General features: G+C 38.3%; 1 protein-coding gene across 3 annotated transcripts in view; it reads right to left on the minus strand.

Annotated features, from left to right (window-relative positions):
- LOC148412611 (KATNB1-like protein 1) overlaps window positions 1–14,759 on the minus strand; it is a 41,283-nt gene extending 26,524 nt beyond the window's left edge. The window contains exons 1-2 of one of the 3 annotated variants that reach the window (XM_088432333.1): window positions 14,599–14,759; window positions 2,277–2,397 (exon numbers count right to left, since the gene is read on the minus strand). The gene's annotated coding sequence lies outside the window, so the exon portion shown is untranslated. Of the gene's footprint in view, window positions 1–2,276; window positions 2,745–14,598 lie in introns of those variants that run through there. The other 2 variants (XM_088432334.1, XM_088432332.1) reach the window with 2 other exon arrangements.
- Window positions 14,760–27,121: the final 12,362 nt, after the last annotated feature.

Raw genomic sequence — 27,121 nt, forward strand, 5'->3', positions numbered from 1 at the left:
TGGGCCACGTAAAAATTAACGGTGGGCCACAAAAGGCCCCTCGACCATAGTTTGGACACCTATATTAGAATTTTTACAGCAACTATATTGACCATCGTCGAGCCCAATGTGTTAGTAAGTTATACTTCTGGGTCGGTGATTTTTTCGAAAAAATTGATGCTAATACGTCTTTACGAAGCGGATTTTCTCCGAACGGATCCATAAAAGGGCAACGTGGAAGTGACGTGACTTTGTACTGATGGGGCAGCTGGTCTCGCATGGAGATTTCTGGGTGATGGACACCAGCTGCTGATGCAGTGACTCATTTCTACCTCGGTGGGGAAAAGCAGAGAAAGTGAGGGAGGGAAATCAGCTCTCGCCCCGCAGACAAACAGCAGACGCTGCCAACGCCGGGCCCACTTGCACACTTACCAAACAAATCACAGTCAATTTGGACCTCTTTCAACCAGAATTTCTCACAGGTCGCTGTTTGACCTTTGTTTGATCGCGTTTTAATTTGATCTGCGAATCTGCTGATTCACCGCTGCGGACCGGAGGAGTTTTATTATCTCGTAAATTAACAGTTGACACCTTAAGAAACATTAGAGGGTAATATCATGACGCACTTCGGCAACCACTTGCTCGGCCTTGTGACGTTCATTCAACAGAAAAAAAAACTGCGCGGTCAGGCAAATGATGTCTACGATGGTGACCTTTGCAAGTTTTCTAAAAGCGAGATTGCTGGAAGTCGCGCCGTAGCAAGTCCGCGCCAAATTACGCAGAGTTAGCCCAGAATGCTATTGCTAGGTATAATTCTAATGGGAAAAATCCATAACTCTCACTTCCTCAAACAGATTCAGAATCAATTACTCTGATGGCGCTGTTAAGCTGGTAAATAAAATAAAAAAGAATCACATGACTGATCGCTTGTAACGGAACGCGGAGCAAATTGAGGGGCAGTCGAAGAATTTTACCTCCACTGAGCAGGAGCACGACAAAGCTAGATGCTAATGAATGAATTTCTCTTGTAATTTTGCGTCACAAAAACTTTGGATCGTACCTCCTTCCGGGTCGGATCGGTTGACACCCCGGCATTAGACACTCAGAGATACTGCAGTGTTCAGAAAATGAAGTCATACGCAAATCTGCATTCCGCCGTGATGTCACAGATGTTACTTTTACTGCTCTCGGTCACGGCCGCGAGTCTGGGGAGTGACTGCGTGTGAGTGTGCGTGAACTTTGTGAAGTCTGTTCCCAATGATAACATTCTGGCATTTACAGACTTTCAACTATGTTTGCTCAACATAAATAAAGTCCATCTGTTATTTACAGATTCTCACTTCTGAGGAAAGACACTCAATGGCCATCATCATTACATAAATTCAGGATGCCGTTTCATGTGAAGAGCTTCGTTTGGACTCAGAAGCAAACAGAAGTGGAAAAGTAGAAGGTCTTTAAAGAGGAAAATCAAGCGGAACCACAGCGCGCATTCAAATCTAGACCTACAGAACTAGACTCGAAAACTTGCCTGGGAAAATTAGACTCGGAAACTAGACACGGAAGAAACAAGGAAGACATGGTGCTTGAGAGCTAATAAGATGTTGTATTCTCTCTTTTTTTTTTAACTCAATTTGTGTTATTTTTGACCCAAGCAATTTAGTGTAGATGCATTAAAAATAAAAAATGTGGGATGCTCTTTTTGACTAAACAGAAATGAGTAACATACCCATTTTTTCCCCTTTTTTTTGGTGGGTTCTTTGAAATCCGGCTTTAGTGAATAACCCAAAAAGTCTCTTTTTGACTTGATTGTAGAATGTAAACACATTTTGGCTTTTACTAGGTCCCAATTGCCAGTTGAATATCCAGGAAATATTATTTAAAAAGATTGAATGAATTGGTTTATCTCCTGAATTGGTCGGGTATTTTTTGTGTTTTTTTTGGGGGGGGGCTGACAGTCTCATTCATTTGTCAATGAGATAAACAGTCACTGCGTAAACAGTCAATAATGTAATCAGTCCTGCCGATACCTTCTTTAATTACCTCGTGTGCTATTCTGTCCAATCAAAGGGATTTCACATCAAGCATTGAAAGATAACATCAAGGAGCTGAAATTTCACCTAGATGGTCAAAGTTCACCATGGCACGACCACTTAGTCATCACACTATCAGGCATGTGCCATCCGTTGGCTCAAATATTGTGAGTATGACGTGGAAAAAAAAAAAGACCCAAAAACTGCACGGACATCCGCACGCCGGCTTCGATTAGAGAAAGCTGCAAAGTCAGCCAGCGTACATACCGCCAGTCCGGGGGAGGCCGTCTTCACAAGATTATGGGAAGCTCTGCGATGACACTGTAGCTTTGCCCTTATATGGCCGCGGCGGTCCTCATATTTTTGGTTCTTCTGACGGGGACGGCCGCTGTAAAAGTCCAAGAAAGAGGCGGCTTTCAATTACGTAACGCTTGGCAGTGACGTGGCGTGTATGCTAAAATCTTAAACATGGAGCTTAGTAGGGATTTGTCAATGGCGGTGGCCCGAATGTCTGCTATGGCTGCCGGCAGAACGCGGAGCGGGACAATCTGTTGTTTGTTAATCCGACTGGGAACAAACAAAGCCTTTATAGCCGCACAAAGAGAATCGCCAAATTATGCAAGAGCGTTTGAATGAATCGACTAAAAATGGAAGGGAAAGCACAGTCGGCCAGCATGAGGCAGTAAAAAAATCAAAACTCCTTGCTTTTGTTGTCAGGCGGAAAATATGGAGGCCTTGATGTGCAAATCAAAAGTGGAAAAAAAGTGTGGCGGATGACAGTGTAGTTGTCATAAAGGCAATTACTGAGCAGCAAAAAGGAAAAAAGATGGAAAAAAAATCGCACCCCCTAGACGGCTAAAACCTTTAAAAAGGACTCGTCATCAAAATAATCTGAAGCTTCCCTGGAAAAATCTATCTGAAATCAAATAATGCAGATTGTACTGATTTAATATTTGACCTCGGATACTTGTGTCATGTTGTGTAACAAATCACAGAAAACGACCTGACAAAGAGTTCAAGCGATGAAATTACTGTAGCGGCTTTGCGTGGGCTCCAGCAGTCGTAAAACTTAACAACAATGCATTTGGACATTCCTCGTTTATTATTACTACTGACTTCCTCCCTCTGCAACGTTTTTTGATAACATTTTAAAGGATGTGAGAATCATTCTTTGAACATTCTGGCATAACAACGTCGTGATGGAGGGCTTTTTTTCTCGCAGCTTTTCGGTGGACGGCAAGTAGCAAAAATGGCCGCCCCGATATGGATAAAATCAGGTGAACTATGCTGCTTAATTCATCTCGCACAAACTCGATATTAATCGGAATATTCAGACTAGCGGGGCTGCATATTGTCTAAAAACGTTTTGTACTGACTTATTGAAGCATTTCGATTGCCGATCGTCATTCTTACTTAACGGACCGATTATGCCAACACACGGTCATCACGTTTCTCCCTGTACTACTTTCCATTCTCTTACCACCTGTCTATAAATATACAGTACACGAAGACCCAAAATCCACCACGTACAATTGATACCAGAAATAATTCCGTAAAAAAAGAAGTTAACAGCCAGCAGACTGGCCCTTTGAGTGAGTCAAAAATGGAGTTTTCCACCCTGCCAGTAATGCCCTAGAGGCCTTTAAATCTTGATTATCTGATTATACGTTTACTGTAACAGACATGACTCAGAGATTCTCAATCAAATGTCTGCTTTTCATTAAGTATCCTCTCATCAGGCTCCACATTGTTCAAGGCCCCTTGTGACCACCATATCTTGACCAACACCATGCCATACGATCAATGTCGTACGATCAATGTTGAATGTTAAAAGTAATAAAAAGACTAATTAATCCCATCAACCCTCTCCAAGCAAAGCTATCTCTTATCACACGTCACATATTACCCGCATGCGTTGGGGAATCCATGTCCATCACCATACGCAGTGTACGTGATGGATGAGGATTTTTTTTTTTTTTGCAGCGTTTCTGGAAACAAAGTTGCTACGTAGTGTTATGTAAGGAGCACAGCTTGAAACCAGAAGCAGGCGAGACATGGAAGTCGGAAAGTAGAGAGTTTTATTCTCAAAAGTCCAACATAACCACAGTGCATCGGAAATAAGACCTGGACAACTAGACTCGGAAATTAGACTCGGAAAACTGGACCTGGAAAGAAACTAGATAAACAGTTTGAAATGATTCAATGATGTTCTGACATGTCACTGTGCATAACCACAGCGCGCATCTGAAATTAGACCTGGAGAATTAGACTCGGAAATTAGACTCAGAAAACTAGACCTGGAAAGAAACTAGATAAACAGTTTGAAATGATTCAATGATGTTCTGACATGTCACTGTGCATAACCACAGCGCGCATCTGAAATTAGACCTGGAGAATTAGACTCGGAAATTAGACTCAGAAAACTAGACCGGGAAAGAAACTAGATAAACAGCTTGAAATGATTCAATGATGTTCTGACATGTCACTGTGCATAACCACAGCGCGCATTTGAAATTAGACCTGGAGAATTAGACTCGGAAAATAGACTCAAAAAACTAGACCGGGAAAGAAACTAGATAAACAGCTTGAAATGATTCAATGATGTTCTGACATGTCACTGTGCATAACCACAGCGCGCATCTGAAATTAGACCTGGAGAATTAGACTCGGAAATTCGACTCTGATAACTACACCTGGAAAGAAACTAGATAAACAGCTTGAAATGATTCAATGATATTCTGACATATCGCTGTGCATAACCACAGCGCGCATCTGAAATTAGACCAGGAGAACTACTCGAAAGTTAGACTCGGAAACTAGACTCGGAAAACCAGAACTGGAAAGAAACTATAAAAAAGCTTGACATGATTCAGTGATGTCACTGAGAACATTCAGCTTAAATACTGTTAAACATTATTCCCGTATGACATAGAATAAACTAAATTGCAAATCATATATCATATTTTTGCCAATTAATTTGCTTTCGAAGAATAAAAGGTCTCATAACAGTAAATACAGGACCCTATATGACAACTAACAATTGATATCACAGCATGAGCTCATTTTGGTTACACAAACAGTAAAGGTCATTATTTTCGAGTGCATTAAAATTAAATATTTTTATATTGGATTCAAATTATAAATATACATAAATATAATTGGCGAATGGGCCTTAAAACTTTGCTAAAATCCAACATGCACAAATGCAATTTGTTCCTGCGCAGATGTTGAATTTCAACACGGCGAGCCTGAAAAAGTTGAGTCATTTTATTGGCCAGTGCGCTCTCTGGGAGTTTGCCCAGGGAAAGTGCAAACGTTTCACTAAGTGTTTATCGTTTGTTTCGCTTTCTAGGCCCTTAAAACTCAGCGCGTTATCCTTTAGATGTAGCGACGGGGATGACATCATCACATGGTTATGTATCGGGGAGGGGACCGTGCTGTCAGCATAATGTGCATGCTACAAGCAATAATCCTGATTATATCAACAAATTATAACGATGATTCTCAACCCTTGTGCAGTATTTTGTTTCGCTCTATTTTTTAAAACCCAATTTGGGTTATTTTTCACCCAAGCAGTTTAGTGTAGCTACATGATGAAACAACTAAAAAAAAAAAAAAACGGGGTCACGGGTACTTTGTGGGTGTTATTTTTTGAGACAACAGAAATGAGCAACACGCCAAATTTCTGTATTTTTTTTTACTTTTTCGGGATTTTGGTTGGATGTTGGTTGATGTGAGTGGATTCAAGGGGGTCGTGGTGTTTTTCTCATGCAAAGTGTAATCGCAATAAAAAAATTCAAAATAAAAATTAAAACTTTTGCAAAATGCAATTAAAAAAAATGTATTTCAGGCACTTTCATGCACTTTCAGTTTTAGATTAACCTGTAAACTGTATAAACGCTGTAAAAAAAAGTCAACGACAGTTATTGAAAGTTGATTCTTTTGTAATGTTAAAAAGGATAGTTTCAGGCATACGTAAACAACTTATAAAACTTATAATCTTATTTAATAATAATCTTATTTACTGTAGAGCCTGAGCGTCGAATCCCTTTTTTCCATTTTAGACTAACGTGTAACCTGTACTTCTGCAATTTTAATAGATATCTTATTTATAGTTGGCACGGAAAGTGTACCTAACATTGAAAGAAGGCACTATGGAGCTGAAATTTCACCCGGATGGTGACATGTCAAAGTTCGAAATGGCGTAATCACAATAACAGGAGTGTGCCATCGCTTGGCTAAAATATTGCGAGAATAATGTGCAAGAAAACGACTGAAAAATGATCAAAATACCGCACAAGGGTTAAACAGCAGCTCGTGGGTCTTTTTTGACATATTTGCAGCTTAAACCGCATTGGTGAGCTTGTGAATCGTGAAGTCAGGATACATCCAACAAAACATTTTTATTAAGTCTGGAAAAAAGGATACATACTGTACGTGCAGTGAAATTCGAACCTCGGAAAACCAAGACTGAAATCCCGCTCACGGTTCTAAGGATATTCCGTATAAAGTACGCAAAGTTGTCTACTCTAAAACGTAACAAATGTGGAATCAAACAAGTCAACTGTGTTTATGTGGAGCTTCACTCCAGTCATAGTTGTGGTTGCCCGCAGCGTTCCCGTCACAGTTACCGTTCCTACTGCGAGCAGACACCCAAATAATAATTCCACTGGTTCGGATGACTATCCTTTTCAGACATCTCAAACGCGGGGCGATTCCCAAAATTGCTCTTGTATTTAGATGAAAGAAATGCGCTAATCGCACTTACTGATGAAAAATTAGACAGATGGGTAACATTTTGTTCCAGCTCGGATGCAAGAAAGGGCAGACTGTGCAGATTCATGGTACTGATGATTCACCGATGGATGTTAAATTAAACGTGTTTGGAAGGGATGTGGTTTTCAATCTTGGTGTGTGGCATATTTGTAAAATCTTTGTCGCCTGAAAGCCAGAACGCTAACTGCGAACAAATAAAACTAAATCACCTAGAATTATTTAGAGAGAACACCATGTTTTGTTGTTTATTTTGTTTTGTTTTGTTGGTAGATATAATGTGAACTAGGCAATGCTTAACGCTAACCTCAACGTGTTTGCTTCCGCTTATGTAAACAAAAGATATTTACATTATCGCTAACTGCATGCTAAATGCTACCTTAAACATTGCAGAGCTGCAACGATTGACAATCGATTATCATATAAAATCAAAAAACATTTGAGACAGAGTTGAGTTTTTTTCAAAATCCGAGCTACTATAGCATATTTGTTAAATTTGTTGTTTGCAACTTAGTATGTTAATTTTTTGTTTTAAAGTGGATAAAATCTAAGCTAGTGAATGGTTATGCTAGCTTTCCAGGAAAAGTGCAAGGTGCTGAATGCTAACCTCAAAAAAAAGATATTTACATTTGTGCTAACTGCACGCTAAATGCTACCTTAAACATTATGGAGCTGCCACGATTAATTTGCAATTCATTGAGAATCAAATTGAATCAAAAACCATTTGAAACAGAGTATATTTATTTTTTTAAATCCCGAGCATTGTAGCATATATTTGTAAAATCTTTGTTATTTGGAAGCCACTATGTTGTTTTTTCTTTTTAGGTGGATAAAATCTTAGCTAGCGAATGCTATTTGTCTAGGAACAATACACTGTGCTAAACGCTAACCTCAAAACTTTTGCTTCCGCTGATGTAAATCCTAAGTATTAAAGCGTATTTGTAAACTCGTTGTTTGGAAGACAGTATGTTCTTTTTATGTAGGTAAAATCTTAGCAGGGAATGGTTATGCTAGCTTTTCCAGAAACAATGTAGGTTGCTAAATGCTAACCTTAACATGTTTGCTTCTGCAAATTCCAAATTCTTTAATTTCAGTCTCTCTAAAGTAATTCTTTATTTCTTAAGTTATTTGTGAACAAATAAAACTACATCAACCAAATCCATTTCGAGATAACACCCTACATATTTCGGTTGTTGTTGTTTATTTGAAAGAAAATCAACATTTGCTTCTATTTCCTTCATAATATAAATAAAAGATATTTACATTGCTAACTGCAAGCTAAATTGAGCATTCTAGAGCTGCAACAAATCATTGGCTAATTATCGACCGTTATATTCATCAACAACCATTTTTTGTTCGATTAATCGTGTTAAGACCTAATTTAAACAACTATACAACTGCAGGTGAAATATTATATGAATCGTACCTAAATGTACGTACATTAGTGTCACTTTTAAGCCCTCTGGGAATACGGTAAAGTACTCAGCTACTGAATAGACTTATTCAGAAGCCTAATACAGACTTTATTTTGGCTGTGAAAGGTCCATAATCATGTGGCGTTCTGATGGAACCTCATCCATGACATTTTTATTTCTGTAAGGCAACACCTTTATTTGGTGCGCAAAAATATCTGTGGGTATAAAAAGCAGAGTTGAGATTTTAAGAATAATGTTTTCGTTTGCTGCTTATGTTCAGTGTCTCAGAAGGGCGGACCCCGTGGATGACGCTTTATGGTGGCAAGAGAAGCTGCGCAACGCTGACTAAATGTATTTATTCTGCTCATGGCCTGTGTCATTACTTTGGACATTTCGATAAAATATACTACATCTTTTCCTCTCTGCGGGGTGAAAGTACATTTGTCTGGTATTATTTTCATCGGTCTGTCAGTGAAGGCAATCAAGAAAATCTGATAATAGTCAGAGACGGGAAATCGACTTTAGCTTTAGCGTACCCACTAAAATATGGCTGTAATAAGTCAACAGCAAGAATACAAAAACAGAATGTACCCTGGAGTCTTATTTTTTTATTAATGCAACAAGAATCAAGTACACGGCATGCTCGTTCCATGTCGTACTTCGCCCGTCAACCGACCACCGACCGAGCATAATTTTTCTTCAATAAAGTTTGGTGTGAATTTCCGTTTTAATTCCAAATTCAACTATTTTGAACGTTTAGCCATGTTAGAATGTTCATCACCCCAGACACCCACACCGGTGCAAGAGTAAATACACCCCAACCTTACGTCATTTAGCTTTGTTCATTTTCCAGAGATGGGGAGGAGAGACTTTGCACCCAGCCCTCTAAGCAAGCAGCAACGTTTCATTTATTAGTCACGTTCACGTTTTACTGTAGAAAATTATGTGTGTTTAGAAGCACTCGGCTGGACATTCAACAGGAGGAACTGTTGTTATGAATAGTGGTTTTCCACGGGGACTGATTAGATAGGAGAAATGGATGTGTACGTAATTAAACACCCTTTTTTGGCTCCTTCATTCAATTCGCTAAGATAAGCTGCAGCCCCTCATGAGAATAGGCAATGAAGATGATGAATGCTTTGCCGAACCGACACTGAACGATGACATGAGGAGGCACAGCAGTCACACAGTGAGAGGTGCGGCTTCAGTAAACAAGACGTTTCACTTCCTGGTTAAAAATATCTGTACCATAAAACTCATATTTAATAGGAAATGAAATCCCCATTTATATTTCACTGTGGAAGGTTTCAAATATCATATGGGCCCTTTAAGATTTTTTTTTTTTTTGTTATCTGGTACACTCTAGCCATGAAGTTTTTCTACGTGACAAACGTGTTCCCTACACCCGAAACACAAAACAGAAATGTCTCAGTAACTCCAGACATTTAATTCGAGGCATTTTCTAAGCTATTTATTACAGTTCTTCATCACCGGCCTGCTGAGACTAAAATTTCATACCGAAAAGCCATGGAAAGTCTTTACGTGTTGGAGAATAATGAAGCTTCTGCGGTTGTCTCATTTGCATCCCCACTGAGAATGTTTACAACGAGGCCTTTTAACAGGAAGCACATCATTTCCCTGTTGATGCGTGGAAGATTTAGCAAACTCTTAGCATGCTTTCAGGCGTGAGTGTCTGCCTTTGTGCGCAGCATCATGAATGTGGTCATCTCTGGGCAAAGGCCAACAAAAAAGGCCCTTCTGAGAAGCATTCAGGTCCAGTAATACAAAATGCATGTTACATATTTCATATTTGAGTCATGTAGTCATTTGTCTTCAAATGTACCTCACATATCATCAAAAATTAAACTGTGTTGTGATATCATGTATGTCAGAGAATAATTGAGTGAAAATTTTAATGATAATTATAATCAAGACCTTGGTAAAAAAAAATCATTATCATATATTCGATATTCATTGAGGTAAAAAATGCAAAATTTATAATAGTTGCAGTATAACAGCAGTTATCAGTATTAACACAATACTGCTAATAAGTAATTGCAAAACAAACAAAAAAAATAATACATGACTGAAAGACTTATAGGGTTTTTTTTGGACAGTAAAAACACAGAGAAGCACTTTTTAAGCAGTCATACCCAGCATCAATCTGAAACGAAACAATGAAGATCGTGTGACTTAAGAAGACTGAGCGATGAGGTAATAATGATGCCGAATATTCCCGCAATGATGCAGCCATTGGCCGACTTCTGCTTCCAAACCAAAGTATGATTCGCTTGCACCAATAAAATAGGTAAAAATGAAAAAAAAATGGTATTAAATGACAAAATATAGTTAACATCTGTTTCACCGTTTGCTAATGGATGGTTAAATAGAGCATTACCTACATGTCATTTTTTCGGGGGAGTGGGGGGGGGGCTGAATTAGAAAAACAGTCTGGATGATGAGATTAGTAGCAAATTTGAGTTTTTCTTCAGAAAATGAGTCACTGAAAAGGTGTACCGTATTTTCCGCACTATAAGGTGCACCTAAAAGCCTTTTTTTTTTTTTAAAAGCTGATGGTGCGCCTTATAATCAGGTGCGCCTTATATATGGATTGATATTGAGATTGGGATTCATAGATGGGGAATGAAGTGATAAAGTAAGCTTTACCGGTTTCTTTTGTGTGTTTACAGTTGAACCAGGTTGCTCATATTGACATTCAGTTATGCTATTGAGAGTTTAGAGTTATTATTTGAGTGATTATTGTTATTACTTTGAGTATTACTATATTGTGATTGAAAAAGTTTTAAAATATGTTATTAACTGAGGGTGCGCCTTTTAATCCGGTGCGCCTTATATATGGAAAAAGGTTTTAAAATGTCATTGGCCGAGGGTGCGCCTTATAATCCGCTGCGCCTTATAGTGCGGAAAATACGGTATGTATTCATCCTATACACTTAAAAAAATTATTTTTTTTCTTTTGACAACATTTGAGGAAAACTGAGCCATCAGCCGCATACGTCAAGTTTCGACGGAATAGGTAGCAATATTACTAACGGAAAGGATCATGTAAAAATGATGTCTCTTGCTGATTCATTTAGGAGTGGCAAGGAGTGCTCCGGTTAGAGAACACGGAAAGTTATTCCATTTGACTCGTTTGTTAAATGCGGTCTTTTGGCATTTACACACAATCATGAACTTGCTGAAACACGAACGCTGCGCAATATCGGGTATTTATGGCAAAATGAACATCGGTGAGGCGCTTACAGACCGCTCACTATGCGGGAAATCTGAAATATACTTAACTCGCAACAAATAAAACTCACTGATATGAACAAGAAAATATAAAGAATAGATTTATTGCGTTTTGCTTTAGTTTTTACATTGTTGCCAAAAAGTAGGTGTGTGTTACACACGGTACCAAAGTACCAGACCCCAAAACCAGGAGGCCTTCGCGTGCGTCTTATAGTTAGGAAATTATGGTATTGAGAAAAGACGAAAAGAAAAAAAGGTTGCGCAAAGATTGGAGCAAATCTGATTTCATTTGTGGATCCCGGCGCCGAGGAACGGTGGATGACGCCACCGCCGAGAAGCCTTTGAATATTTATTAATGAGCCCGTCAGACTCACCGCAGATATGTCGCCGGGAGCTCCGAAAGACATGATCTAATTTTATAAGGCGCTTCGCGGCGTTACGTTTCCCCGCGGATCACGTTGTAATGTCATCCAATGTCGTCGCGAGACGCCGGTTGGCAGCTCGGGGGCAAAATCGGGAGCGGGGCGGCGGTAGCGGGCCCGCCGAAAAACTTATGGTGGAAATATTAACAAGGACGGCGGAGTGAAAAACATTAACGGTCCGATACCAGTTTGTGGTACGGATACTTTCTTCTCCGCGTCTCCAGGGTGAGATCAATGTAAAGTCGGTGAAGCTACCGGAGCGCTAAGTGATTTAGCAGAGGAGACTTGGATGGCTAATGTCTACAGAGAGCTTTGTGCTTGCAAGTTTTCCATGATTGCATGTTCAAATCACAATAAATATTCCTCTGTGTTGAGCCACGGAGCCAAAAGGTAAAATGTTATGTTGCCCCGCCAGATGCAATTAACATTTTGAGTCTGGCAAGTTGCTTAGAATAGAAAATACCACCAAGAGGAAATTGGGGTCCTTAGCCTCCGGCGTTTGTCGTTGCTGAATATACGTTTTAGGGGTTTTGAAAGAACATCCTGACGTTTCCTTTACTCGCAAGCTTATTTACATTTTGTCCAGTCCACATGAAGTTTGGCATCTGGGAGAATTGCTTCGTAGCAGTAAACGAAGCAATTCAGGGGATAGGTAAGATTTTAAACAGGGTTTCTGAAGGTATCAACAAATTTTATTTGACGCCCTTTAAACCATTCAATACCAAAGAAGTATTTATTCCTATTTACAGAGTTCAAACATTTAATCATTGAATTGATAAAAAGATACTGGAGAAAATGCAAAGAACTCCAGTCAAAACAATCTTTTGCAAAAGTGGGGTATATTAAGTTTGAACAGACTGGAACTGTACATTTTGTTTTCACATTAAGAGTATGAAGCAACCTTTTTTGACACCACTGTTTTTAGAGTGTTGATAGCGGAACCTTTTTTCTTTGCTTAACTGCTAGAAAATTGCCTCACAAATGACACTATCAAACCTAATATAAAGGCATGCAACATTTGGAAAAAGAGGCACTATAACACAATATGTTGCTCTATGTTCCAATTTATTTGCTCTTAGTTTGACAAGAAAAACCTGTTGAGACCCCAAGCTGTTTACATTTATAACCGTTGTCCTTTTTTTTTTTGTCTCCATGTTCTCATCTCAATCAACAAACAGTTCCCCTCCCCCGCGCTGTAAACATAACCCGATGTTAAAGAAGATCATCATTCCCAAGATGGAAACTCCGTTTGAAAACAACTCACTGCGGTCCTGACATTCTTTGAGCTGCGAGATAATTTGCCGAGCAGACAGCCAGCATATGGATTTATGTTTGAGGGGCGGCCATCCACAAATCCGCGGCGGAACATAAAAGTTTGTGCATTTGCAGGTTTATATTCCTAAAACATATTTTTGTCCCATTTGAGAAATTCTACCGACGGGATTCAGAAGATCCGAAAACCACATCCTATAAATAAGAGCTCCAATGTGTACTGTATGCGTCAATCTCTCAATTATCCAAAACGCTTTTTTTTTTTTTTTTTTACTCTGTTGAGGACACTTCTGGCTGCGAGTTGCCTTATTACTGCTGAGGTACTGTATAGGCACAATCAGCTTTTCCATGTGGTGGACATTCCAGGCCACATCTGCTTTCAATACGTCCTCACGTCCAGCTGTTCCAGACATACTTTGTATATCATAGGCTACTAGCCTTTTCCGACTCATTCCGCTGAGGCCATACGTGGGAACCTGCGTCCTATGAATTCCTGCCATTTGGCTGGATCGGGTGATGGAGTGGTCCTCTCCCAACCTGGAGGTTATGGCTTTCATCTCCAGGCCTTGCGACCATGTCAGTGTCCATCCTCAATGTAAATTTTTCTTTTTCCAGTCAAGTAACCCCTAACCAGTGATGTATTTGATGAAAAAAGCCAAAAGGATTTAAGAGTGCTGCGCTATTCGTGAGTGATTTATTATATGTGTTGTGGTATCTCCAGGCCATGTTCAAGCAAAATTTTGCAAAGAATGAATGAATGAAGAATTTATTTTGAACATATATACTGTATATAAAAATGTACATACTAAAGATAAAATTAAAAATAAAAAAAACATTTTTTACTCTGTTCAAAAGAGTAAGAAGTAAAAATACTTTATTTTCTACCTCTTAAGTATTTTTGCATTATACTTTATACTAATATTGCTACACAGATATATGTTTATATAATTGCATGATTTTTAATTATGTATAAATACTCTGTATAAATACATACATAAAATGTATAACTGTACACTGTATATAATAAAAACACTCATTACATCCAAATCCTTATAAGTATAAATATGACAATGCTACATCATATAATTAAAGTATTATGAATACTGTATATACTGTTTCACTTCCTGGTTAGAAATATAGGTACCATAAAACTAATATTTAATAAGAAATTACATAAATGTGCCAGATGTAATTTATAAGCATAAATTTAACTGTGGGAAGTGTAAAAAAAAAAAAAAAAAAACCTATCCTCATTAAAGTTGCAGATAGGTTGGTGCATATCCTGCTTGAGTGCAGAGCACGTACAGACAATGATAATATTTCTGCATGCATAGTAAAGCAGAAACACATTTGGATGGTTTTTCAGTGAAACAACTGAATTCATTTTGCAAACAGTGCGTGAGTGATAGAATAACAAAAACTCTGGTGTCAAAAACATTCAAAATCGTGTCTTACCTATTCACCGGCACATGGCGAGTTGCGCATACTCCGGTTTCTCCACTCGTGTCATTGGCCGCACGTGCACTACACGTGCACTTAGTAGCAGATGTGCGAACGTGATACAATCAGCATCAGTTATCGGCAGCTACTGCCTGAACGCTGGACAAGAAAAAAAATTAGATTAAGGTTAGAAACTTCAAAAAATACGCAAACGTGATCCACGTGCCTCGAGGTCCACACAAGGTGGAGCACCGCTCAGGTTTTACTACCAAATCACCCAAGCAAAACTACTGCGTTTAAATTAATCAATATCATATTCTTAGCCATTATTTAAATGTACAGTATGCGATTGAATGCTGATGGATGCATGCGTATACGAAAGGCAAGATAATGGATGAATGCGACGATAACTGATGATGGATGGATGATTGATGATGGATGGATGTTGGCAAGATGGAAGTATGTTTGTATGGCTAAATAATTCAAAATGGGTAGATGTGAAAGATAACTGATGATGGAAGGATAATTGATGATGGATGAAGACTGGATGATGGCAAGAGTATGATAGATAGATAGCTAGCTAGCAAGATAAAATAGCTAGCTAGCAAGATAAGAGATAGATAGATAGATAGATAGATAGATAGATAGATAGATAGATAGATAGATAGATAGATAGATAGATAGATAGATAGATAGATAGATAGATAGATAGATAGATAGATAGATAGATAGATAGATAGAAAAGCTACAAAACGAGCAACGTAGATAACTACACAACAAGCAAGCTAGCTAGATCACTACAAGCACGTAAACAGCTAGCTAGCTAGATAGATAGAAAAGCTACAAACTAGCAACGTAGATAACTACACAACAAGCAAGCTAGCTAGATCATTACAAGCACGCTAGCTAGAACATAAACAGCTAGCTAGCTAGATAAATAGCTAGAACATAGAGAGCGAGCTATCTCGCTAGCTAGCTAGGTAGAAAATAGACAGCTAGCTAGATAGAGTTAAAAAATGTGAAATATAACTTGGGCAACTACACTAATAGGCTAATGATATGCGGAAGAATTCTTCACCAGCTGCCCCTAAAGCAACGTAAGCACTATTTTACTGACAAGTGATGGGCACAAATCAAGTGCTTTGTGTGTTTATATCATCAAAGAGTTTGACGTCCTCTTTCATTCCTCAGGTAAAAACTTTGTTGATACTTCATCAGGTCAGTGTAGGTGTGAGGGGCCGTGGAAAAAGACCCACGCTGGGTCATTTCATGTCAAATAAACCAAAGGGGCTTCCCTTCACCTCTAAGATTTTTAGCTGTGGTTGAAGATGGAAGGAAAAGGCCAGAACATTAAAAAAAAAAAAAAAAAAGTCCTAAACTTCTTAATGAGCCATGTCAGAAAAGTTCCAAGACTGCCGTTAGAGGTTTCTGGATGATTTTAATGATAAATATATATGTATATATATTATGCAACAGCAATCCGGTTACAATAAGTACAGTAAATGGGGAAAAATAAATTCCCATTTGAAAACTGTTTACATTTGACTCTATAAATTGTTCCTTATTCGTCCAAATCTTACATAAGAGAACAAGACATGTAGGGTGGATTGGGATGTGGGGGGAGTTTAGCTTGGCCTCAATCTCGGAAAATCACAGCGAAGCTGTCTTCCCTCCGACTGCCGCAAAAATATTTACAAAACTGCCAGTTCTCGAAAAAAAAATCCTTTCACTTAACGTGCCAGTCACATCCTTGAAAAGCAGGATTCTATTATTTTATTTCGTATTTAACTACAAAGCAATGAAGAATAATTCGCCAAATGCTAACAATGCTAACACGACAACTGGCTTCCACAGTCGCCACAGTTGTAATGTGTATTTACAAAAAAATATGATTTAACATATCTGAAGTAAGGAAATAAACAAAGACGGTTGATGGAAAATGTTTTTGTGTCGCGGCCGCTTCTGCGGAAATGATTGATGGGTAAAAGCTTCCTGCTGTTCGGGGCTCCACAGACATAATCAATCAATCACCACCAAGCTAAACAAAGTGGGTCTCACATCACTGACAGACAGGTTGGTGTGTTATTCTAATGTTGTTTAAACATTTTTGGCATCGTTTTACGTAACGTAGTCATATAGGTCATTGACTTTTTCTTGATAAATTCATTGATACAGAAACTGATCATATGCACTTAATATTTAATATACACAATGTGTCTAAATTGGTTAAATTTGACCCCAGTGCTTGCTCATTTTTTGACCCATAATTGGCTTAATTTTAACCCAGCTGTTTGTGTATTTTGAGGTTTATGTCTAATCAAAATGCTAATTAGGGGACTGAAAAAATAGATACACAGGGGCTACATGATTGAAAAAAAAAAGTTGAGAACCCAATATCTATTATAAAAACAATACAAGTTTTAGGTAGTCTTGCATAAAATAAAGCATTTTTGGGAGTGTGGTTTTTTTTTTTGGTTCAAAACAGCTCAAAATGATGGGTGAAATTGATCCTATTGGCCAGCCCATTTTGACACATAATGGGTTATTTTTTACCGTACTGTTTTACGAATGTACGTCGATTGTATGCATGACAATTTCAAACTGAAAATAAAGGAATAGAGTCACCGACGATTCAGCAATATGGTGCTTAATGTTCCAATTTATTTGCTCTTAGTTTGGAAAGATGCTTTTTGTTTTATTTTGTTGTTTAATCCCCCCAAAAATGTTTCACTTTAATTAAGCGGTATTTGGCTGAAATAACGGATCACATCACTGACAAAAACGCTTGAGAACCACTACACTAACTTGGATTAGATGGATCAGATTGTGAAATTTGCCTACACGTTTTTTTTCCGGCTTTGTTCCAAAACTGTCAGGGCTGTGTTGGTTTGTTTGGAAAAAGCTAAGCAAGAAAAAGAATAACGTGTTCAGAATTCACCTTCCAATTTGTCTGGAGGCATCATAAACGTCAGTCAACTGAGCCCCGAATCGCGCTTTTGTTGTCGGAGGTCTTCGTCTCATTCTCTAGCTTTAAGACATTTTATGCTCTGGGATCAAACAAAAACAACCTAAACCCCCCCCCAAAAAAATGTTCCTGTATCAAGATGGTGTTAAAAAGGTAACTCCAAGGTCATTCAAAATGTAGGTCACATTCCACCATTTCGTCATGGTTGTGACCCATTTATTGTGTTGACACGATTGGCCATCGGGTATCATTCTGCAGCTTATAAGTTAACATAAATCAGATCAAACCGTCAAATAAAAATCTAGCGCTATATTTGTGATTTATGGCAAATCACTGGATTCTTTGGATTCTTTGGTCAATATTATTGCAGGATTGGTGTAAATGAGCCGTACCGGGATTGTTTTCACGATACATTGACTTCTAATTGGATGGTGTGTCGGGAACCCAAGGTGAGGAAGGAAGTGTGTGTCCAAAACTACTGCCACAGAAATATTGACGTTATTTTATATTCTTTGGATCACCTGCCAGTACTACTCTTTCAAAAATTTATATAAATGTACCTTCCAATTCGATTGCGCCCCGTTTGCGAGTTGTCGTTAAAAGGATTCATGCAAAAATCGAGGGAAATGCATGCTAAAACATCGGGTTTTCTATAGGTCCAAAATTGACAATGTTTCCCATTTTGAATGGCAGTAAATGAGCCTGACATGGGCTAAATTTGATACCTACAGCGTGTAGCATATTGTGTGGCATATTGAAAGTCGTCATGTTTTGACCATCTATCAAAAACATCATTATATCATTATATATATATATATATATATATATATATATTTTTTTTTTTTTTTTACCTTTGAGTAAAAAAATAAATAATCCATTTGCTTCAGTTCACCCTACTCACTGACAGAATGTATGAGATCATTACATTCTGTACATTTAAACTAAATTATAGTCTGCAAAAAGAGCATTAATTAAGTTATACCTTACAAACTGGAAGCGAATGAAAGGGAAATGACCGTATTGTTTTTTTTTCTCTCATCAGCGTGTCTGCATCCTGGTCTGGAAATCATATACCCTCGCAAGGGTCTCCACTTCATTCGGCAAATAGCCGCAGCCCAACAGGCACGCACCCCCAAATTGTACCTCCCGATGGGAGCACCCGCGGAAAATGTCCGTCACGACACTTTGGCATCTGCAACCCGAGGGAAGTAAAACACTTGGCTTCTGTTTCTGCGCTTTCTCTGACATGCACTCCTAGCTTAGCGCAAAATTTTGAAAAATCATTCCTGTATCGGTCCACTCTGTGAAATTTTAGATTTTCGTTTTTTGTGACATTTTGTTTGTTGTAAATAGAGAAACAGCATGCTGAAAACCATCGGACGAAATCTCTTTTTTCTCCATTTTTTTTTTTTTTTTAACTCCATAGCTCCAAATATGTAAAGCCGTAAATGAGCCATACGAGTTTCTTTTCATTGTCTCTGTTGATTCGGTTCCGGTGGTCATAGCAAATGTTCGCAGAAACCAAAGTATTGAAATTCCGGAAAAAGAAAAAAAACTGTAGCCAAATCGCTGATAGCCGAACGACTGTTAGCATTAGCGCTACTTGAGTGCCTATGTATAGGCGAGATATTCAAAATAAACTTAAAAAGTAGAAGCCAACTATTCTTTAGGCTACGGTCTAATGGGACTGCTTGTCGAAATTTTCCATTTTTGTCTGTTGTACATATAGAAACAATGTGCCAAAAAACCTTTTCCCCTTGCTCGTCTGCTGGAAAATTGTCACCAATAATGTGCATCCGTATGAAACTTTACGCAACATGATGCAAAGGACCACTGTTCCAATTAATGTGCTTTTAATTTGAAAAGAAATCTAGTCATTCTTAAAAATCTATTCAATTAGACTCACTGAGTCCCCCCCCCTCTATTTGAGAACTGATGGCACTTAGCAAATTGCCAGTGGAATGAGAAAAAAGTCACACGGGCACAATTCTGATTGTAAGAAGAATTTTTAGAAGAAAAGACACGAGCTCTGCCTAAATCCCGCTCCACAACTGCGGTATGTCCACCGTCCGGTGGAACAGCGCGTGCGATTCAAATATCATAAATTTCATATTGAAACTTACACAAGCCATCTTGAGTGGCGCATGCGGCTGCGGGACGATCCGCACGTGAAATGCGGTAACATCAATTTCAAACCTTTCTGAACATTTGCGCTGGCTGCACATCAGAGCTTTCGGCTAACTATTTTCTATAGTGAGATCACCGCCATATAAATTTTAAAAAGATGAGTTTACAGTCAAAATCATATCATAGCCCCCCCCCCATTTTTTTTTTTTTCATTGGGGAAGCCCTCACGTCCAGACTAGACACATCCGGGCCGACCCAAACTTAGAAGTGTGGAATCTCCACATGTTCCCCCCCGAGACATAGCTGGTGCATATTTCAGGCTTTACCGTTAATACTCAGACATGACAGCAAGAGTTATGACTAGAGCAATGGAGGGAACCTTTATTTTGCGGGGCATGGAAAGACATGCAATGAGGAAGGGGAGGCCAAGGTTCCCGGAACCGTTGAGGACTGATGACCCTTCTTTTCGAAGAAAATTTTCCTTTTTTGGTCATCCCGTAAATTGAGGGGGCGAAATCACCAAATTTATACAAGATTTATGACACATTTCTCCACGTGGAAGAAGCTATCCAAAAGTTATTTAGTGTTAATTAAAGACACGCCACACATCTGGCCAGCACATGTTAAATTACTATCTTACGTATATCTTAATCAGCCACTAAGTACGGAGTGTTGAAATATATGAGTTTACGGACTTGCAGGGAACGCGATAAAAACGGAGAAAAATCTGCGTGTGATCACTTGTCGATAACTGGAAACGTTTTCTCAACTTGCCCACTGGCCAGAGAGACGCCACTTGCAAGACTTTGAGTCACCCCGTTTGGCAAGTGGCAATGCCGTTCTTTGATAGAAAAGACAAACGCAGCCTGATGAGTCACAAAAGCGACACGTCGCCACGGTAACAGGTGGCACCTGTTACTTTGCGCCCGGAGGGAAAAAAAAACATTTTTTTCAAAAAGTGGTGGGAAGTCCATTTGCTAGCCGATGCTGATTAATAAATGTTTTGATAGAGACATAAATCCCACGAGAATTCTAGCAAGATTGAGTCCGCATGCATGCGATTTTTGAAGTCAGGTTAGATTTTTTATTAATAACTGACAGCAATATTTTCCCTTTTACTAAAAACAAATAATACACTTATTTGGATACAAATAATCAGTATCTGCCTTTAACACCTCCTGTGTGTTATGTTTGTTTGCTAGGAACAGCGATAATGTCTCTGGGTCACTTTGCCCCGAGAGCATTTAAGTCACCTAAACGTGTCTAAAATATGTGTCATCCAAAGCCAATATTTCGTTTCAACCATGTTCATTTTGTTCATTTCTCATGAACAGCAATGTCCCTGGGTCAATATGACCCGTGGGTGTGTCTAATTGATCAAATAATCATGAAGTAACACAGACGATATGTCATTTACACCCACGTGTTACAATTATTTTTTTCTAGAATAGTAACAACATCCTGGGTCAATTTGACCCGGGTCTTGTGTAATTATTAAGAAAAAAAAAAGACTTTTTTTGCATGTAATCCTGCTTATAAAGAAATCTTGTGATTCCTTGTTTTTCCTCAGAAACAGCAATAATATTCCTGGGTCAATATGACCCGGAGGTGTGTTTAAATTATCCCTAAGGGTTCAAAACCTACTCACAAAGTAAGGCAATACTTAAATTATACCTGTGTGTTACAATCATTTCTCTAAAATAGTAACAAAATCCCGGGTCGATTTGACCCGGGTCATGTGTAATTATTCAAAAATCAAGACGTTTTTGTGCGCAATCCTGCTTCTCAAAAACAGCAAATACATCATTTTGACCTGGGTTTAGCGTATCAGAAAATAGCAATAAATAAATAAACAAAATCATGAAATTAATCAATAAACAAAATAAAGAAATTGTAACAAAAATGCATAAAAATAGTTTTGATCAAGATTATTATATACAAGCCAAGCGAAGTTTAAAAAAAAAAAAAGTCTATCTTTAACACCATAACTATTCTGGAAGCAGCGCAGCCAAGGAAAATGCTACAAATTCACGAGAATAGACCGTTGACAATTCCAATTCCAATTTCACGGAACAAATATTCAAATATAAATTGCCCTGACAGCCCAGTACGCTTAATACGCCGCACGTGATTCAAATGATTTATAAATTCAACAAACTGTACAGTCTGCGCCCAGAAGCCTCACCTTGTAAATATATTCCATGCACTTCTATATTTTAAAACACGGCGCTGTGGGCCGCCAATGCCGGACGGCAAGAAAAATAATCCTACACGGTGTGTTTTAGCGGCCTCCCGAGCAACAGAGATAACACAAAGGTTCGGAACGCACTCTAACCGTCCGCCGCACACGCACTGTCGTGAGTGCGGAACTTACTGCGTGCGAATGTTTGCCAGCTGATTCTGCTTTTTAAAGTACATTACTGGCATAGTTGTAGGCCTTCATAACAGACTACCGCTGCTGCTATTTGGTACCGGGCCACACAGAGAGATCCGAGCGAAAATACTTCGGGATCAGTCGGAAAGAATTTTTACTTTGAAAATCAGGTGCATCCACCTGTTCCACTGCACATGGGAAACCACTTGTCTTGCGGTGGGATCGTAAAAAGGTAAATGACGGCAAAAAAGTATAAAAGGTTTTGGAGACAGGTCCCAATGATCAGACGGAAGAAAAGCAAACAGGGTATGAGGGCATCCAACCTAACCGAATCATTCTAATTTGAACCCATATATATATATATATATATATATATATATATATATATATATATTTTTTTTTTTTTTTTCCCCCTTGTATTCCACTTGTACTAGATACAAAATGTCCTTACAAAACAAAACAGATATATTCTAACTAATCTATTCTGATCAAGCATTTTTCTTAAGAATTCATGCAATTAATGTGTCATTTCTATCTCATGATCGTAAAACTGCTCCAATACTGGTATCGGTAGCCATGGTTACAACGTTCCCTTGGTGACACCAAGTAGATACCAGAACTCGCCCGTACCTAATACTGTATATACACACATTTACAGTATATTATTATCTTATTTTAAGACGCTTGTTTTTACATGGAACCAGTTGAGTCACTTTGATTCCGAGGGAATATGATTTGGAGTCAATATCATACACCTCAGAGGTAATATGACGCAATTCCTTTTTCGTTCACGCCTTACTATATGAATAAACTTGTCAGTACTGTATAGAATATCATATATTATACATGGAGTGCGATACAATTCAAGGACAGTTTAATTTTGATGATTGACCATATGTTTACTATATGAACTCTGATACTGTGAAGAAAACATTGTTACGATTTGCGTAGTAATTCATATTGCTTCGTTCTTCCCACCGAAAGATGGTAGCCATCAGCTTCACTCACATGCACCCTCAAAATCCAAATTGTGTACTTTTAAATGGAAGAAGTCAGCACTTCCTTTAAGACCTTAAAATGCGTCAGAGCTGCTCTGCGAGGACATAGGTGAGGAGATAATGATGATGATATGTTTGTGTTTGCTGAATTCTTCAGCAGCATTCCCTGGCATTAACGCTAATCTTAGTCACACATGTTTGTGCTCTTGTCAAAATAGTGGTTGAGTGGTCAATTCAAAGATAAAGAAATAGACAGAAAACTAGTTAGCCAGAGAGACAGGCAGAAAGCTAGCTAGCTACCAGGACAGACAGACAGTCAGAAAGCTACACTGAAAAAAACAAAGTTTTTACGGTAAAATAGCGGCAACTTTGTTGCCAGAAAAGTACCGTTAAATTATGGTAACACATTATGTTTACAATATATTATAATGTCCACATATATTTACAACAAATTTTATTGATACTGTTGATTTTGTTGATTACAAACTGTATCGTGTAAAATCAATAGTATCAATAGTTTTGTTTGTTTGTTTTTTTTTTTAATCATAAATGTAGAAAATGTGTTATAATTTAAGTGTACTTTTCTGGCAACCAAATTGCCAGTATTTTACCATAAAACAGGCAGGCAGTCATACCCCTAGCGAGATACTGGGACAGTCAGAACGTTAGCTTGCTAGCTTCCAGGACAGAAAGCTAGCTAGCTATCCAGACAGACAGTCAGAGAGCTCGCTCGCTACCGAGAGAGACAGTCAGAACTCTAGCTAGCTACCCATACGGTCAGAAAGCTAGCTAGCCGTCCAGACAGACAGTCACAAAGCTAGCTAGCTATTCAGACAGAGTCGGAAAGCTAGCTAGCTATTCAGACAGACAGTCGGAAAGCTAGCTAGCGATCCAGACAGACAGTCAGAAAGCTAGCAAGCTGTTGAGACAGACAGTCAGAAAGCTAGCCAGCTATCTAGACAGAGTCAGAAAGCTAGCTACAGTATCTATCCAGACAGACAGATAAAAAGCTAGCTAGCTACCCAGTCAGACAGGTATTTGGTCATCAAATATGTGTCCAGCAATTGGCTGGAGTCTCGCCACTGACTGGAAGGGCTTGTTTGGGAAGCTGGAAATAAAAAGGACGATATTTTATGAAGCACAATGACGATCACAAAAAAGAAATAGCTGCTGTTGTTCATTAGCTTTATCACAGAGACGGCACCAGACATCACTGAGCGGTTTCCAGGAGAAGCTCGGCGGAATGGCTGAGCAAAACGCACTGGACACTGAGTGACGCCGCACAATACACGTGTTTCAAATTAACTCTCAAATGCCACTTGTGACATTTATAGACATCAACAATACACAAAACCTGGAAACGATTTAAAATTGTGAGAATTTTAAAGTCTTAAAATTATGCAATGACAGACTAAAGTCCAAGAACGGAGGACATCCAAATGTTATGAAATAAGTGGCAATATTTTTCATTTATTGGACTAATTATAGTCCCTCGGGGCAAAATTACATTATCACAATAAAGTCATTTTTCCAGGGAAGAAAAAAATGATCATGTTCGAAGAATGAAGTCATAATATTACGAGGAAAAAGTAGGATTAGGAAAAAAATTGTGAATGTCAAAAATCTTACTTAAATGTAGTTTTAGAAGTCTAGCTGGTGTCCACTAAGAACTAGTTATAAAGTATTTAATTTTTTTACGATAAAAATGTTTGCTCTCAACTCATTCATTGCCAACGACGACTATAGACGTCAAGAATTTATTCGACTAGGCGGTCAGTAAATAAGTTAAATCTCTCACTGTCTACAGCCGTCGATGGCACTGAAGGATTCTAACTACTTTGACTGTCATTATTGTTCATGCGCAATTATTACAAGTTTTGGGGAAAAAAAATTGAGAAAATTAAAAGTTTTTATTTGTGCCTTATGGTATGAAAAATACGCCAATTTCATTGTAGAAAAATTGCCAGTAAGTCAAATAAAGAAAAAAGCAATATAATCAACTTAACGACCGTGATTTTTTTTACAGTGTTTATTTGGGTTACAGCTTAGTCTAAAACTGAAAAAAAAAAAAACAAGTGCATCAGAGCGCCTGAATTTTATGCCTATTCGACAAGCACCGCTTTAACATTACACGATCTCATCTCACAAAATCTCAACGGTATAATTGCAGTACTTGTACTTTTTTTCTGTTTCTATCATTATTTTTACATTTCTTTTTTTGGTCTTTTGCGAAGAACGTGATTTGGGTTAAAGCAACACAACTGCACGGGAGCAAAGAATTTGTTCGCAATCACACATCATGCACTGATTTAGCCTCGCCGCAAACTCGACTTAAATATACACATTACAGGGCTCGGGGATATCGGCGGTGAAACGGGAGACAAACACCATGATGTGGAGCGTGGACAGGGAATCCCGGCTCGTGTTCGAGTGGAATAACTTATAGCTTCAGGCTAGCCTGTGCCACAAAACTACTGGAAAACCTTTAACTCCCACCTGTTTTTTTTTTTTTTTTTGAGCAAAAACATGTGTCAGAATGTTTGGAATCCCAAAGATAGGGCCTCACAAGTAATCCATATATAACCTCACGAATGAGATCACGGTAAGAAAAATATATGTCCGCAATTGGCGATGTTTATCTATAGGATGACGACAATAGATTACGGATGTATTTTTGGGGGGTTAAATGTGCACACTCGTTTGTTATCTGGAAAGTAGGTCACGAATCTTAAAAGGAAGCCGAGTGACACGATGACCTCCGAATGTCTCGCCGCGCGCTGACCGAGGCCAGGTGATGATGTTTAGGATTTGCTCCGAGAACTTCTGTCAGCACAGTAAAAACGGCCAAGAATGTTCTTCATATACAAGAGCAACGCTTCGGCCATTTCTTGGAAATGTTGCCATCGGAAACATGTGCATTAATGTGGATGAAGATGGATTGTAAAAATACAACTGTGGACTCATGACCATTAATTTATGCCACGGGCCGCAAAAAAATAGATGATGGGCCTCAAACGGCACCTGTGCCATATTTTGGACACCGATGGACGAGGATCTCAAATGACGAGTTAAAAAATTTGTATTCAAAGCAGGACTTGAGCGCAAGACAACGAGATGAGCTACTGCCACCCGACGTGTAACGAACTTCAAACGTTACGACGCGCACTTCAAAATATGCGCTTTTTGTTGCAAATAATGCTTTGATCTTCAAAGTTATGTATCGGATCCAGATGCACATACTTGGGCATGAAAAGAAAAACCGAAAAGCTGCTCTCTTGGTCTCGTTTGTATTTTTTTTATGTCAAATCCAAATGTTTCTAATCTACAGCTATAATAAAGAAATTAAAAAAAATTGAAAGAAAAATAATTACTTTTGGTAGTTAAGTACTAAAATAAATTAATTTGAGCAATAAAGAGCCACATTTTTTTGTTTTTGTTTTTGGTAGTTCAGTACCAAAGTAAATGATTACTTCAGGGACCTTTACCTTAGTACTTAATTACCTCCAAAAAATTACTGTGGCCATGCACTCACTATATATATATATATATATATATATATATATTTTATAGGTAAATCAAATTAAATAAAAAAAAATACTGTGGCCATGCACCCACTATTTGTTTTTGTTTTTAAGGTAGTTAAGTACTAATGCAAATGATTATTTAGGAAACATTTACTTTCGTACATAACTCGTTCAATGCCAGGGACGTATTTTCACGTTTTTTTTCAAATGTTTTTTAAGAGTTCAGACATTCAATTCCAGATACTTAAGTATCGATTTACTACTTAAGTATCTGGAAGTTAATGTCCTTAATGTACTTAAGTATCAATTTACTACTTAAGTATCTGGGATTTAATGTCTGGGCTCTTAAAAAAACGTGAAATTACGTCCCTGGCATTGGATGAGTTAATTACTGAAGGGAAAAAAAAAACAATTACCCAAAGTAATTGCTTATTTTAGTACTTAACAACCGAAAGTAATCAATTATCTTAGTACTTAATTACCCAAATTAATCGATTACTTGAGTACTTAATTCATTTAGCACCAGCCATTTTTTTGAACATCTTTTAGT

This window comes from Hippichthys cyanospilos, chromosome 14 (genome assembly GCF_059441005.1).
Source record: "Hippichthys cyanospilos isolate Australia breed blue-spotted pipefish chromosome 14, RoL_Hcya_1.0, whole genome shotgun sequence".
Lineage (NCBI taxonomy): Eukaryota > Metazoa > Chordata > Actinopteri > Syngnathiformes > Syngnathidae > Hippichthys > Hippichthys cyanospilos.